Raw genomic sequence first — 17,450 nt, forward strand, 5'->3', positions numbered from 1 at the left:
ACAGGGCAACATGCAGAACCTGGAAGAGGCAGCCAACAGCTGGTATCTTAGGAGTATGGCCTGTGGGAAGGGAAGTGAGGACAATGTTTGTATGTGCATCTGCTCTTAATAGTTTCTTTTTGAAGTGAGTCACCTGCTGCTTTGCAGTCAGGTGGAGATAAATATTCCTTTTGTGGAAGACCATGCAATACAAGTACCTAATTCTGCAAAGATGTGCACAATGAGGAAACATTTTCCTCATTGAAACTGTGCCTGTGAGAGTGGCTTAGTTTAGAAGTAATAGTTAACTGAGGGAAGTTACAAAAAACTGATGGACAGGATTTATTTAGCTGTGTTTTGGGAAGGAAGGCTTAAGTAGCAGTTAAGCAATTACCTCATTTTTAGAGGGATATCTAGTGTGATTGAGACATCAGCTCAGTAAAATCAAACACTGCATTTTACTATTCCTTCTGAGTTCACTCAGGTTTTTCTCAGATAGTATTTTAAGTGGTGATTGCTGTTTATTAGTTATTGTTGTATGACACTGGTATTGGAATTACCTTGAAAAATGGTGCAATACATTGCAGTTTAGTGTTTACCCCCTTTCAAAAGTGCTATAGCCTTCTGACAGCAGAGTTGGCACTTGAAGATATATAGCCATAATTTATGTAATCTATATCTTAACACATACTCGACTTAAGAGAGAAAATACCACAATTAGTGCTTTGACTTTAAGATTCTATTTGTGCTAAATATCAAAATGAGAGAAATCTGTTCACAGCATCATCCAATTATAGCACTGCTTGTATTAAAGAAGCATCCAAGTGTGCTTGTTTGGGATTTCCTTGGTCAAGTTGATCTGGAATCATAGCCTGAGTGTAAAATTTCTGTTTCTAGATTCCTATCTTAACTTAGTGGCCAAACTTTTCATGGTTTGTGTCCAAGTTTCCTGATAATGTTGCAATCAGATTTGTAATTGCGTGATAAAAGCTGGAACCAGTTCATGTTCTTGCATGAATCTTTTGTTTCAAGTAGGTTTTGATTGTTCCCAGGCAAGCATTACAAATGGTAACAGGGAAGATGGCATGCCTTAGTTTGGCACTGTATGTTTGCAGCATCTCAGGCCAAATTCTCAAAAAGAAACCCAAACAAGCACATCAACAACAAACCAAGCATCCAACGCACCAATCCACAACCCTGAAAGAAAACGTGGAAAAAAAAAACCCACAAAAACAACTCTTAAAACTCTCAAACCAATAGCAACAAAGAAGTAAACAAACAAAAACAGCCCTGAAGATGATAATGTAAGGCATTGGATTATGGTTAGTGTTTTGGGTAGTGCTGCCTGGATATTTATTGAGATTTTGTAAGACAAGTTTGTATAATAAAGTTTGTAGGTAGAAAGCAAATCTGCAAGTTGCTTGTCCTCAGTCAAAAAGGAAAAACTTAAGTTGAAATTGGGTAGCTAATAATATAACTGTCTCTTGCTGAAGCTGTTTTGCTCTGGTAGAATACCCATTAGAAATCTGTTTTGAAGAGGTAATAATGGGGATAGGGGTTTTAAAGGGAAGCATGCCCTAAATGAAAGGGAGCTGTCAAAGCAGAAGGTGAATGAATGCTGACATGAACAAAGCAGAGATGGTCAGCTGAAAGGTGCGTTTAAGTATGTATAAACGTTGTCCAGAATTCAGCTGCCCAAGGCTTAGTTACATGAAGAATGGATATGAGCTCTTGGCTTAGCTTCGAAAAATCACTGAGCTGAGAGTGTTTGGCAAAGCTGTGAAGAAAAATGTCTACAATTTTGTTTGGATTTGTTTCTTACTCTGATAGAAATAGTAACTCATGAACATGAAGGAAAAATCGAATTATGAGGCATGAGGAGGGAAAAATTGAGATTTAAAAGACAGCAATTAGAAAACATTGAGTATTGGCTTGGTCAAGGAGTAACAGGAGGGCAGCCTCCCTCTTCAGCTTTCATGATTGCCATGCCAGCAGGGATGAGGAATGTGTTTGACCTTTCTGTATGCTGATGAAATTTTTAACAAATATATAAAGGTCATCTATTATGCTACTTGCAAAATGGTAGAAGCTATTTAAACAGCAGGGAGGAGGGGATGCCTAAGATGTGGGAGGAAAATGAAAAGAGCTTTGAGATAGGGAACTAGATTATTATTGTCTAGAAAACAAAGGACCAAGCAGGTGAAAGAAGGAGACCTAGAAGCTCTATTTTATGTATACGCATGTATGTGTGTGAATACATGAAAAGGGTAGACTGAGTATTATTATAACCGAGAAAATTCAGAAACATATTAGAGAGCAATTCTGGAAACTAGCAGCATCTAAAGGAACAGGACAAAGAGCTAGGAAGGGTGCAAGATGCCCTTTGGTGTACTTTTAAAAGGAAGTGGTGGAGTGTAGTGGCAGCTCCATTCAGGATGAAGGCAGGGCATCAAGACCAGCCACCCAAGTGGATTGTTTTACACTTGCCCTGTGAGAACAGAATAAGGCTTTCCTGAAGCAAATGGAGAAGGGGGGAGAGAGAATTCTCTGCATTCTTCTTAGCTTGTTGCATCAGGCTCGTTTTAAGGTTTTGCAAGGCACATTTTCATTGAATATCCTAAGTGGGGTGTTCTTTTTTTGTAGATTCTGGTTAATAGCAGTGTTTTAAAGCTTATGTCTTTGACGAACAGATTTAATCCACAAATAAAGCAGGCTTAAACTGCTTATAGCCCTTCAGAAACATCTAATTTTTAATTTTATTTATTTATTCTGTCTATACCAGAAGTCCTGCTTTGGATGCGTCAAAACTGGCTTTTGGAGATCTTGCTGGAAGTTCTGGGCATCGTTATTTTACTCTGTTGAAGCTCCAGTGGAGTTAACAGTTTGAAGTTATTTTAGAAGTGCCTTTGGCGACTTGAGGCAAGAAGGAATCTATGCTATTGCTACTCAGTTAATAATCTATTACAAGTGACTGTAGTTCTTGAAACTACTAATACGTGAAGACCTGTTCAAAACTTACGTAGATGTTCTCCAATGCCATAATAAATTCTGGTCTGATTGGCTATCTCTAGTTCTGTTGTTAGGAAGTGATAATGTCTTCACCAGTTTCTGATTAATGCTGCTTGCATGAGATTGTTATGGGATTTCTGGTTTTTTTTGCTTGTTTGTTTCTCCCCTCTATCTTGCCAAGAGTGGCATTTTTCCCCTTTCTGACTTGTTTGTAAGCAGCTGCAGTGATCAAAACTATCTCTCTAAGCTTTCATTTTTATAGAGTTGTGAATGTCCGTTTAAAAAAATATTAAATGCAGGCATAAATATATAAATATAAGTAGCAATAACAAAAATCTGCAATAAATTAATGTTTAAGGTATTTGATATCATGTATCTGTAGATGAAGCTGGTACATCAGAACTAATGGTGAAAATGCTTAATTTAGATTCTCTGACTGCATTGTAATTCTGTAATAGGAACATCTGCACGAATAAATTACAAATGTAGAAGGCTACTCTCCTACAGAGTCGCATAATAGTTTGTCATGAGAGCTTAAACACATATCCCTCCACAGCTTTCCAGCTGCAACAGGGATACAACAAAAACACCGTCAATCCAAAGCAGTAAAACTTGGTTTCTCTCACTTGTAGAAATAAAGATGAACCGTCCTGCAAATCAAGCTGATTTGCAGCAGAAATGCTACCCTGTAAGCCAGGGTTGTTTTTGAGATGGTCTAAAGAATCTGCAGCTAACATGCATGCATAATAAGCTTCTAGAAATTTAGTAGAGATGCAAACAAACTTCTAGACTTGGGTCTGTGCACTGTGGAGTGCTTGAAGATCAAATGAAGTCTTGAAAGAGATCTGCTGCGTGAAGAAGATTCAAGTAATCTTATTGACACACCAGCCTCTTCCATTTCTAAGACAACATCTTGTCTTGCTCATTGTGGTCAGATTTTTTTATTGGTGTTCTTATATTAAACATCTGGATAGAAACATGTAATTAAGATCAACTGCTGAAGATTAATTCTCTTGATTTCCAAAAGCTTGTTCACATTCGGAATGCCTTAGCCTGTTTCTTACACGCACTGACCACAACTTTTCCCTTTTCATCCAAAATATATTCCTGTAGTTATGAATTACACTGGCTTATAACCTTTCTGGTCCCAGTCCATCTTACCCTTATCAATTTTTCATTACTTTTTGGTGCGGCATAATCCAGTTAACCTGAAGTTAATGAGTAGCATTGCAGATCTATATACATATCTTTTTTTTTATTCTGTATGTATTTTTTTATTTTCCATTGAAAAAATCTTGATGTTATAAGTTAAAATTGAAGGCATAATGTTAACCGTTTTGTTATGTGTTGTCTAAACAAGAAAGCTGTCAGGCTCTTACTTGTATATCACTATAATTTTCCCTCTTGAAATTGGTATCCTGGCTATCACAGAATTAAAGAATGGCCCGGGTTGAAGGGACCCCAAGGATCACCAAGTTCCAACTGCCCTGTCACATGCAGGGCCACCAACCTCCCCATTTAATACCAGACCAGGCTGCCCAGGGCCCCATCCAATCCAGTCTTGAACACCTCCAGGGACAGGACATCCACAACCTCTCTGGGCAGCCTGTTCCAGCACCTCACCACTCTCTGTAAAGAACTTCCCCCTGATATCCAACTTAAATCTCACCTCCCTCGACTTAAAACCATTTTCCCTTGTCCTGCTGTTATCTACCCTTTCAAAGAGTTGATTCCCCTCCTCTTTGTAGGTACTGGAAGGCTGCAATGAGGTCACCTCACAGCTTTCTTTTCTACAGGCTGAACAAGCCCAACTCCTCAGCTTGTCTTAGTATGGGAGGTGCTCCAGTCCCCTGATCATCTTCAGCTACTTCTGTTTGTGCTACTTCCATAAATATTCTACTGTTACATATACATAACCTACTGCAGAATCAGACTTAGTTTTTCTGTAGTATCACAGATGCACTGTTTTAATTTAACTTTCTGCTTCAACAGTTCATTAAAGCAAAAATTAGTCGAGGTTAAACTGCATTTTCCAGAAAGGAATAATGAACTCTTTGCTGAATAAATGAAGCAGAAGTGCATTGACTTTCGCATCCGTCTCGCACAAGGGGAAAAAGACCTTGATTGCTTTATTTTAAATGTTGTGCAAGCCAGTTGTTTCGCAGGCAAATACTTGCTGATGAAATTATGTTAGTAAACTTGCCTGCAATTTTAGGAAAAAAAATCTGCTTGTAAAAGGAAAATGTCAGGTTTTTTTTTTTTTTTCTTTTCTTTTTTTTTTTTAATTTACTCTAACATTACTTTGCTTCTTTATTATCATTTTTGACTGTACTCCACTGGGACTCTTCCAGATGAACTTCATGAAGTCTATCTAACAAAATTTGTCTTGAAGGTATATTTTACTTGGATCATAACTACTCGACTTTGCTGATTTAAATACTCTTTTCGGTGGTTATCATAAATAAGATTTTGCTTCTGGGATCATGTTTGGAAAGGTGAGAAAGCAGCCTGAAGGATTCTTTACAAAACCTTTACAGAACCTTTACAAAAAGACAACTCACAGTCTTGTCCCCCTGTTTACGATACTCAGCTGCTAGTGGACGATGTCAGTACCAAAATCCCTGCTGATTTCAGAGCAAGAAGTTATGTTAAAATTCTGTGGTAGACAAATAGAACTAGATAATAAAACAAATAAAAAAATATCAAGTTATATGAAAAGTTCTCCACTCGGAAGAGCATATGTAGCTGTCAGATATGTGATATTAAGGCTGGATGTGGCCATCATATCACGAATAAATTAGGTTGGAAGGGACCTCAAAGATCAGCTAGTTCCAACCTCTTGCCATGGGCAGGGTTGCCAGCCACTAGGTCAGACTGCCCAGAAACCCATCAAATAGGCAATGAAGCCTTGAATGCCTCATCATAACAGGGAAGGAGGTGAGATGGGGGTAACATGGAGAAATGTGTAGTAACATATGTTATGGGCCAAGTCAGGCAGCACTGACGAAGTTGTTGAGGCCCCTGTGGTAAAATAGATTATCTGTATTTGACGTTATTGCGCTAAATGGAAGATATTTCTTCCCTTTCTATCTGGCCTTGAATTAGGTTAAGCTTCCAGCTGCTTATCAATGTTCTCACGATAGTTGCCTGTGCTTTATATTGTTATTTCTGAATCTGACTTTGCGTACTTACAATTTGTAGGAATTTAGATAGAGGCTTCTCAGAAATGTGCCAGTTGACCTGGAACTGATGATTTTCTTGCTTCAAATAACAAGTGCTAATGTCTGCCTTGACTGTAAAAATAACACCTGAACTACAACTTATGAAAAGGTCAGTAATTTTCTTCTGTGAGTCTTGTGTATGTGTGACAATGGAAATATCTTGTTCATCTATTTCTCACCTCTTGCCTCAAACGTGGCTTTCATAGATGCATCTGCTGGGCACCAAAATCCCCCCCAAAACGTAAGTATCTTTCGTAACTGAAGAGACTTAGAGACCATGCAGTCCACAAGCGAATAGCAAGACGATATGGAGTGTATCCATGATTAAAGTATTACAAGATGTCCTACTAAATGTCATTTTAAAGCTGTGTCCTCCTTCAGACTTGATTTGTAGCAGAAACGTTCGAAGAAAGTCCCGTCTATCTACAGAACTCCGAATGGCGGTGTTGTGGCACAAATCAGGCTGTAGGTGGCAGCGTTGCTGCATGCCAAAGGCCATCCCCTGCTCGCTCAGCTCTGAAAGGGTTTGATCGGAGCTTTTGAAAACACGTGTTTGATATAGGATATGGGAAGGGTTTGATAGCGCTCCCTTCTCCATAGAATTGAATATTAGGAAGAAACAACGTGAGAAGTGTTAAAATGCACATGTGATGGTGCTTCCAAATGCATTGGTTGTGTGGTTTCCTCTCTTGTAGAAATAATAAAAGCTGGGTCTGTTTCAGCTTCCTGTGAGAGCTGCATTGACGAATAACTTCTTAATTTTCATCTTTGGAGGGGTTTGGATATCTTCTAAGATATTTCTGAAAACACTACTATAGCAATGACATTCTGGAAGACACTGAAAAACCACAGAAGCTGGTAGAAATAAGTCTGGATTTGTAGCCTCCTGGCCTTATGTGGAAGATATCCCTATACAGGGATACAGGCCAGCAGTTTGACTTGGTTTGTGCAGTGGGTACACTTGTTATTGTTATGGTAGTCCTACTGAAAGACATGAGAGTAAATAAAAGCAGCTTTTTGCGATAATGTTTTCCTTAATTAATTGTTTGGCTGTTTTTGATATTAATTACACCCTGAATAATTCCAGGAATTAGGGTTGAGGTGAAAAGCAGATGGGTTGAGCTTGATATGGCAGCTAAATTGTAGACAGTGATAGAAGCATTGATGTAAGGCAAGGCAGGCTGTGCATCACTTCTTTAGCTGTCCTGCCTGGCTTAGCTACCCTCAGGATCAGAAGCCAAGTACAATTAGATTTAAAAATAATAATAATTAAGAAAGTATCCAGTGACTATGCTGGGGGGTTTTAATTACAGATTTATGGGGATTATTGGCCATAGTCTCTATAAGTCTTTTTTTGGTACTGCCAGCCGCATTTGAGCCCCTGGTCAGGTCTGCAGTTTGCAAAGAATCATTATTCTGTCCTTTGCCTGCATATAGGTCTACTAACAAGGTTTCCATCTTTCCAATCAACATTGTTTTTGCATCTTGATCAGGTAATGACCAAGCTCAGTATGTCTGTCCAAGACATGAATTAAACCATATTGCTGACGTAAGTCTAAAACAAAGTCCTTGGCTCATACTTCTGTAGCTCTTGTAGGCAGCTGTTCCTTCGGCACATTGCTCCACAGTCCTCTTCCCATGCTGGATGCTTGTTTATGTTCTATGTCCCCCACTGTGCGAGACTGGCCTGTTTCCTGTGCATCTAAGTCACAGGAAAGATGAGGACCATGGTGTCTTCAGAGGTGAATTGTGTATGAGATGGACCCTGAAGGAGTAACTAAAAAGACATCTTTGAGCCACAGATATATAGTGGGACAGTCAATTCTCAGTGAGGTTTTGGCCCAGTTTCTGGAGATGGTCCAGAGCAAAGCAGATCCTGATAATCCCACTATTTCTAAGATAGCAGCAGGTAGAAGCTGCTTTTAAGCCTCAGCTAGATCTACAGAGAAGTTTAGCAGGGATAAAAAAAGGTGACTGAAATTTTGTGGAAGTGAAATATATCTGAAGGAAAGAAAGCTCAAGGAGCAGTAAGATGAAAGAAGTGTTGAGGATGTGTTTGAGGGATGTAAAGGAATGAGAAGTTCTACTCTTGAGAATGTGTAATTTTTTAAAATCTTGAGTGGTATGGCACAGGAAAGAAGTACATTTATTAAAATTAAAACACACAAAAATGCTTCATGACTGTATAAACTATAAAGGCAGATAAACTTGCTGAGTTTACAGTAATCAGTCAGCTATTTTGAAAAGACTTAGGTGGCAGTCATGTGAAAAATAAGGCAAAGCACTCTTTTAAGAGGCATATTATTGAACTACTATTTTTCTTAGCATATCATGTTTCCTTTTTTTCACCTTACGCAGTGTTGAGCTTGAAAATAAAAATATCAAGAAAGCATCATTAATTCATTAGCTAGAAACAGAGACTGAAATATAGCTGGCAGTAAGGGCATCTTCAGTCTTATTAGAACAAATTTTGATCGACTGTTCTTGGAAATGCTATTTTGGTTTGTCACAGTTAGCTATTCTGTGTGAACGGTTATGGGCAATACTGCTTCCACTTCATGATTTTGATTCCACAAAATTACATCTACTGCTTTTGTACTTCCTGTGTTTTTTTTTGTTTGTTTGTTTGTTCGTATACATTTTAGCAATTACAAATGCTCCTAGAGCTTTTGTTCTTAGAAATTATATTGCAGTTACTGGTATCTGCTTTATTTCTCTGATAGATGACCCTAAGCTATTGTGAAATTACTTCTGCATAAAATACAAGAAACCTTAGAATAAATATTCTTATTTATACTCACCCATGCAGAATAATTTCTTTGCTTATTCTGGGAAATGTAAGATGCTACTTCTTATGGATTGCATTTGAACCTACTAGAGTGCCAGCGTTATAATGTACAAATCAAGCAGACAAAACATTTGAACTCCAATTGAGACCGGTTGTATTTTGTGCTCTTGTATTAACTGTGTGCAGGCTAATAGAAACAGTATTGATATTTTATACTTGCTGTATTTTTTTTATTAAATACTGTCTATGTTATAATAACGTGTGTATACTCATATGTTCCTTAAAGCCAGTAACTGGATGTTTCTCATGCCTAAACTAGTTAGAACTGTGTTCCAAATTTTTGATAATTTTTTTTTTTTAAGGCTAAGAAATCCATTTTGTGGTTTCACTTTTAAGGGTCTCTCTGCCTCAGCTGGTTTCTGTAATGAGGACAGGATTCATTAGCAGCTACATTGCATGCTATTGCTCTGAAAAGATTTGATAGATTGTCTCAGCCTTGCTGGTTCTTGTGGAGAATGAAATAAAGGAGATGTGATCATTTACAAGATTCTCTCAAAGAAATAAGGAACAGTCCCTATTACAAATCAACTTGGATGAATCCTACAGATGATAGCCTGAGCACATGGGATTTGATTGCTTGTTTTTCTGGGAGCGCCCTTTGGAATTTGGCCACTGGCATGGGGATATAGGAAGCTGAGTAATTTCTGCAATAATCAACTAATCACCATGCATTGGCTGCTAGGCAATAAGTAGTGTAAGTCATTAAACCTGGTGTCCATTAAATCTGGTCTTTCTGGAACAAGTGAGTGATTAGGTCAGAGATACATCTCTGTGCTGTTCAGTTGAGAGTAAATATAGCATCTGCTAAGGCTGTAAACTATTATTTTTCATATAATACAAAAAAAAAAAAAAAAAAAAAGGCACTGGAATGTAACCTTCAGCGATAGGCACGGAGTTAAAAGATGGGTTTAAAACTGAGTGATGAAAATGAAATGAGACATCATCACTAGCACTAATGTGGGACTGTGGCAGATCTGATAGTTGATTTTTCTTTTTTTTCCTCTTTCTATATTAGGAGTCTTAAAAGGGGGGGGCAACACAGCTTCTTTTGATTCCTTTGTAAAGCATAAAACCTGCTGCAAACTTCTGAGCTATTTCATTGTAAGTTGTTACCTAAGTTGAATTACACTCCCTGTTGATGAGTGTTTACTTGGTTCATTCACTGTTGAAATTGTTGCTTAATAGGCCACATTTTAAGTGACAGAGGTATGCAAGTAAGTATGTTTTTGTCCAGTTGTCTTCGTTTTTATGATTTCCAATCTGTCTGTAACATCTTTGAGGAACAGGAAGCAAAGATAGGGGTGTTTTAGGAGGCTTTTGGCTGCTGCATCTCTAGTGACACCTTGTGGGATGTTTTGCAGGATCTTCGATTTCTCTTTAAGGAATAAATAAACTGAAATACTTATTTGACAAAACCTTGTCCAGACACTCCACAGTGGGATATGGTTAAGTTTCTACACCAGTCTGGAGCGTTGCTCTCCCCCATCTCAGGAATGGCATCGTAACTGGGAGTTGGCAGGATGAAATGCAAAACAAAGATGCTATTTGGCAACTAAGGACAGCAGAGAACTGAAAGATGGTACTTGGTTCATCAGATTTTGATTAGGTTGGTTTTTCCTTCACAACGTTTTTTAGGTTTGCTGTGCTCTAGGTCAGATCTTCACCCAAGTGATGACACCAAACTGAGTGGTGCGGTTGACACATTTAGAAGGAAGAGATGCCATCCAGATGGATCTCGACAAACTTGAAAGATAGGCCCGTGTGAGCCCTATGAGGTTCTGCATAGCAAAGTGCAAGTTTTGTACTTAAGTTGGAGTAATCCCAGATATACACGCAGTCTGGGAGAAGAACTCCTTGAGAGTTGCTTTGCTGAGAAGGATCCAGGGATCCTGGTGGATGAAAAACTGAACAAGAGCTAGCAGTGTGCTCTTGCAGCTCGGGAGACCAGTGGTACCATGGGCTCTATCAGAAGAGGGATGGCCAGCAGGGGCAGGGATGTGATTGTCCCTCTCTGTTCTGCCCTCGTGAGGCCCCATCTGGAGCACTGCATCCAGGTTTGGGGCCCCCAGTACAAAAAAGACAGAGAGTTGTTGGAGAAGGTCCAGAGGAGCCATAAAGATGATCAGGGGGCTGGAGCACCTCCCCTGTGAAGACAGGCTGAGGGAGCTGGGCTTGTTCAGCCTGGAGAAGACTGCAGGGTGACCTCATTGCAGCCTTCCAGTACCTAAAGGGAGCCTATAAACAGGAGGGAAGCCAACTCTTTACAAGGGTAGATAATGACAGAACAAGTGGAAATTATTTTCAATTGAAGGAGGGAAGATTTAGGCTGGATGTCAGGGGGAAGTTCTTTACAGAGAGAGTGGTGAGGTACTGGAACAGGCTGCCCAGAGAGGCTGTGGATGCCTCCATCCCTGGAGGTGTTCAAGGCCAGGTTGGATGGGGCCCTGGCAGCCTGGTCTAGAACCAAATCTGGATGTTGGTGGCCCTGCATGTGGCAGGGCAGTTGGAACTTGGTGATCCTTGGGGCCCCTTCCAACCCAAACCATTCTATGATTCTATGATGATTCTATGATTCAGGTTTAGAGCTGAGGTTTCAGAACTGATACAGCAAATTAACTGAAGTATCTTTTCTCAGCATACTGTATGTGTTTCTCTGTGTTTTTTTTTTTTTTAAACTGATGTTATATAAGTGGTCTTTACTTGAAAACAATTGCTAATCTTTCTAAATTATTTAGCATTATAATCAGACTTTTAATCCTGCTTCTGGAACAAAAAACAAGTACCACAGCACTCTAGCTGATCTCTTGCGAACAGCAGTTAAAATGGAATCTCCATTAACAGACTCCTTGCTTTTGATTTTTGTTTTGCTAGTTCTTCCCCAGTGTGAAAGGATAAAGCCTATTGAAGCAACCTCACCTTGCTGACTCAGCTAGTCATTAATGCAACAGAACTTCACATCAGACTGCTCCTCTGAACTACTCTAGGCAAAAAAAGATAGAGCTAATGCACTTGAAATAAGCAAGTCCTTATACTAGTTAGGTAGTTAGCTATAACTAACACCTTAGCTTATTTTTTTTTCTTGAAACATTAATCACATTATAAACAAGCCCCCTTCTCTCCCTCCCCTCTCCCCCCCCCCCAAAATCTATTTGACTATTTGGCATGCTTTTAACATTTCATTTTGCATTGCACCAGGTAAGACAGTAACTTCTTACTTTAGCTTTGAATTCTGGGTATGTAGCAGCTTTAAAAGTAACATCTATGCAGTTTCACATTCTGTGGCTACATGCCACTAAGAATTGTTCCTGGAACTTGAAGACTTCCAGTGATATATAATCTATATGAAGGTTACAGGGTGAAAGATGTCATTTTCATCAGTTAGATTTGTGAATGTCATGAAAAATAAGTATTGGATGTTTTTTCTTCTGCTCCATTGAAGGCAACAAGACCTTTCAGTTCAGTGGGTTCAGAATCATAGTATAGATGCAGGACAGATGTAAGGTGGAAGGAGATTGTTGGGGAAGACCTTTCCCAAAGATGCGCAGAACCCAAATGTGAGTAGGTGGTGAGGTGAGCTGAGGCAATGGAGAGAACTAAGTGCTTTTTTTCTTCAGATGTATGACTTGGTTAGTTTCAACAGAATTTTGAAACCAGTAGCGATGATTTTCCAGAAGTGAAGTAGTAATATTAGGCTGGAGAAGAACGACCAAGCAGAGTCTGTTCTACATCAGCACTCTAAAGCAGGTAGACTACTGGGAATACAAGGTGTGATGTTGCCTGAAGGACAGACACATAGACGTTCAGGCCATACATCTGATCTGTGTCCAGCACAAAGTCCAGGGTACTGATCTCTAGTGGCTCAGCAACTGCTTGTGATACAAATGCAGCACAGGTACCAATTCTTGCAGAGTGAGGCTGTTCCTCCATGACATTTGTCTTTCCTTGTGCTTGTGGGTGAGGAGGCCAGGATGCCCAGCTGTGCAGAGGGTTGACTGGAGAGCAAATGTCAGCAGATTTCAGTACTCCCCTGCCTGAAAGCATAGGCTCCATTCTACAAGGACTCCTCTGCAAGTGAGGCTGAAGTTTCTGCCCAGTGCCTGAGAAGAGTGGCAAAGGAAAGGCTAGCTGTTGCTGAAGTTGGATATTGATTGATTGAAGGCCAGTAATTACACATCCTTCTCCTTTCCTTTGGTGCACAGTATTTTTCCTCTTGTCATTTTCATCAGAAACTTAATTTTGCAACTAATACAACTGTTGTAACTAGTGGTTTTAATTAATTATTGTTTTCAAATGGGACATTTCTTAGAAAATTTCTAACCAGATTCATTGCTGTGCTTATAAGGGAGGAGACTATAATGTGGGTAATATAGCAAAATAAATCTCTTGAAAAGTGGTTGGAAAACAATACCAATATTTTAAAAAAGATTTACTGTTGCTGCCTTGCCTAGCAGAATGTTTTATCTGTCTTTTTATAAATACCATGAATGTAAATTTAACTTTGTCCTTTGCTGACTGCAAAGGAGGAATCAGAGACTTGTCTTCAAGAAATTGTTATGAATTCTCTTCCAATAAGGCAGAGCTGAGTTGATTTTTACTTTGTCTAAACACATAGCTTCTCCTTACTTTGTGTGCCATTTTTCATTTTCCTTGTCCACCCCAAGGCATTCTGCTTTTGTGGAGTTGCATGACTAGGCCTTCAACTGATGTGCTTGATTACTAGTGTTTTGTTTCCTCTGTATGCAGTCACTGAGACACATGAGCATGAAGAAAGTAAAAAGTGGTCTCTAATATCTGGAAAGAATCTCTAGCATCTAGAAGAAAAATCCGATAAGTCCCATTCCAATAAGAAGCCATTCTTAAAATCAACTTATGAATGAAAAACAGTTTTGCAAAGAGAAGAGTTTAACCTGTACTAATTTTAATATTCATGTTTTACAAGCAAGTCGGTGGAAGTGTTGGCCTGGTTTCCCTACAGCAACTTCTCTGGAGAAAGGAAGCTATTGATGCGCTCCATACTGCTTTTACCTCAACTGTCATACGCTGTAGCAATAACCTCTGTTGTCAGAGGACAGAATGCTGTATGAGCAGTAAGCTGTACAAATTTCTTATGCCTCTTGCACGGAAGTAGACAGCATGACTTGGTGAGGAAGCAGTGTGATTCAGTGGCAGATCAGCCCCCAGTTTTTTTTATCCTCTACCTACAGGGGATCTGCCTCCCAGCACTGGCGCACCAGCACAGACATACTGATGCGCCAGTGCTCGGTGGGAACCTTCCTCATCTGGCAGTCAGTTACTAAAAACCATATCTCCTGGTGTTTCACATTCAAGGCAGAAGGTGTCCTGTGTTCTCACAGGCTACATATGAAACATCCCACGTAGTTCGTAACCACCCTCCTACTTTCACTGTGCGGGGGAGTTTGTCTTTACTAGAAACAGTAATTGCAAACGTGAACTTCATATTTACTGAAAGCGGTAGACTGCTTCACCCTGACTCATGGAAAGGAGTCCAGATATTGGGTAATGGCTCGCTTCTTGATAATCTATTTCTCATCTTGCACAATCTTTGAAACGAAGGCTAGACTTCTGTGCCAGATTCAATGGTATAAATGACGCATAGGGCTGTTCTGTATTTGCCAGGATCTAGGATGGAGCGATGAACTGCAGGAGCGTTGCTGACTGGTGAAAGCAGCCTAGTGTTGGCTCAGCTGGCTTTCAGAGTTAAGGCTCAAATATCTGCATGTCTTCTAGTTTCAGTTTTAGAATAACAAATCTAGTTTGGTTCTTGTACCTCCAGCTGAAATAAAAACTGTCACTTTTGTGCTCTCCTTGTTTCACCTCCCTAATGGATCTTTGGTTCCCTCTTTACTCTTTTCTTAGCTCTTTCTTTCTTTTTTTTTTTTTTTTTTTTTTTTAATGTACATTGATGTTTTACTTCAGCAGGAAATCCCCTTTTTTAATGCAATGTAATGAGTCACTACTGCTGTTTGCTTCAAGCTGTTTGCTTCAAGCTGAAGGGGATTCCAACTATTTAGTTGTATTACTGCTATATATAATCCTGTTCCACTGTGTAGGTTGTAGCTTTGAAAGAGAGAAAGGTTTGACAGAGCTGTAGGTTAAACAAGCAATGTCGCCACTAGTTTTGTTTAATAAATTGGAGAATAATAGTTATTCCAGTGAATAGTAAGCATCTTAGGAATTTAATAGGTCAAAATGCATCTCAAATTAAAAAAAGATGCTGAGCATTTTAGTATCTTGAAAGTTCGGTAGGGGTGTGGGGAGGTGGGTGGGGAGGAGGGGAACAATGCATGATAGCTTGTGAGTCCAGTAACAAATATTATTATTTCTTCAGCAAGAAGCACAGTCCGGTTTGAGTTTTTGTGTGTGCTTGGAATCAAAACTGAATTGCTCTTTTTTTTTTTTTTTTTTCTGGTATGGAAGAATGGTTTGAATTTCTTTTACTATAAATGTGTTGATCTCTGTGTCTGCATTACTGTTGTTTTAGCACGTGTTACCTAAAGCTGCTGTCTTTTTAAACCTTCCTCTACCACATTCTGTTATCTGGAGTGACTGCTCTGATACTGTGTGCCAAAGTATTAATCACCTTTCAAAACTTTATGTGCCTGCAGGAGATGGAAATTTTTGTTTACAATAGCCTTTGATCCTTTGCTTTTATCTGCCATTTAAACAGAATCCAGCAACACCAGTTTCTAAACTATCTAGGAACAAAATGAAATATAACCTAAAGTCACCATTTAAAAGCAAGTTGTGGCAGTATCTTCAGTATTAAGACGTGTAAGGGAATGGTTGTATGTTGAGATATGGTGGTTATTAACCATTGAAAGGGACCACGAGATTGCTGAATGTACCACAGTAACACTCTTGAGTTTAGAAAGAGTCCTATTACTGGTTTTACAACATACTGCTGTAAAGGAAATAAGTTAATAAAAGCCACAGAGATGTACAATTTCCCATTGCCTTTGACTAATGCTTTTAGAGAAAGAACATATAAAAATGATCTTACTTGAAGATGAGGGGATTTCCTTAGGAAGAACACTTTTAAAATGTGTTCAAGAATGTCTTGCTCCAATCCAGTGACCTCAGGTTGTTTTCTCAGAGTGAGAAATGTCACCCCAGATGAATGGGAGACCAGAGAGCAAAATGCCCAAGCTACTTCTGGGATTTAATGTTTTGTAGGTTTTTTTTTTGTTTGTTTGTTGTTGTTGTTTTTTTTTTTTTTGACGGAATTCAATTGCTAGAGGTTCTGAATCTCATAGCAATGCTCACAAATAATTACTTAGCTTAGGTGCGGCCCACTTAAGGTAGCTGGACCAAAAGAATTGGGCTACCCTGCAGGACAGAAAAACTCAACCTGTATAACTCGCACCAGGGTGATGTGGTGAGGAGGCCTTGGGTGAGACTGTCTCAAATCACTCTAGGTCTGGGAGCTGACTTGAATGGCTTCACCACTGCACTGGTGAAGGTAATGCTATGTGAGTAATGCTGGGCTTCCCATTTAGCAAGTGCAGGTGAGGTTGTCTTAGGGCCCAATGCCACAACTACATGATGCTGAACAGAAACTGCTAACCCCCCACAATGTAACACCCACATGGATCTGGGGCACAGATTTTGAAAATACTCCATTTCTGTCTTGTCTGGATAATCCTCTCATATATGTTACATTTTCCTTCACTATTTCTCTCTGATTTGCAAAAGCTGGATACGTCTTTTCAGGAAAATCAGGTGAGCTAAATTTGAATGTCTGCTAGCACTTGAAAAACTAATAGATAGTGATGGGACATCTATTAGACTAACTGGCTGTCTGCTGTGATTTAAGGCAGCTTTAAAAGTAAGATGCACAGAAAGGTATTACATAGATTTAGAGTAAGGTTGTAATTCATAGGTAGATACATATACCTAGGTTATAAACTAATCTTCAGTACTTAATCTTTTTGTTTGTTGGTTTTCTTTTTAAGGTTATAATTGCAGGGGAAGCACACAAGGGAAATAAAGCTATTTGCTATAGCCTCCTACTGCTCCAAGCACTTGTCTCTTTTTTTTCCTTAATAAAAAAGAATAAAAAGAGCAGCCTTATCTCCACTACAGCAAATGGCTTTTCCTTGCATCATTTAAAACATTTAACAACCTTTTCATTTACCATTCAATGAATTTTTACATTTTTTTTATTGTTCCCCAGTGCCTACACATTCCCTCTGTCTATGTTTTATGAGTGAAATCTGAATAACACAAAGGTGCTTTTTCCATAAAATTAAGGTCATATAAGGTGGAAATAGCAGCCTAAGATCAGGAGAGCCTTCATTTTTATTGTCCTTTCTTTTGGTAACAGGAAACAGCTCTAAGGTGGTTTTCTTGTAGGATGTTATATGGGAATTCTT

General features: G+C 39.1%; 1 protein-coding gene across 1 annotated transcript in view; it reads left to right on the forward strand.

Annotated features, from left to right (window-relative positions):
* The first annotated feature begins 14,538 nt into the window (after positions 1-14,538).
* The window catches only part of TNIP3 (TNFAIP3 interacting protein 3), a 62,891-nt gene continuing 59,979 nt past the window's right edge, over positions 14,539-17,450 (forward strand). Inside the window, exon 1 of the mRNA XM_031553090.2 lies at positions 14,539-14,574. The gene's annotated coding sequence lies outside the window, so the exon portion shown is untranslated. The remainder of the gene's footprint in view (positions 14,575-17,450) is intronic.

This window comes from Meleagris gallopavo, chromosome 4 (assembly GCF_905368555.1).
Source record: "Meleagris gallopavo chromosome 4, MGAL_WU_HG_1.1, whole genome shotgun sequence".
Lineage (NCBI taxonomy): Eukaryota > Metazoa > Chordata > Aves > Galliformes > Phasianidae > Meleagris > Meleagris gallopavo.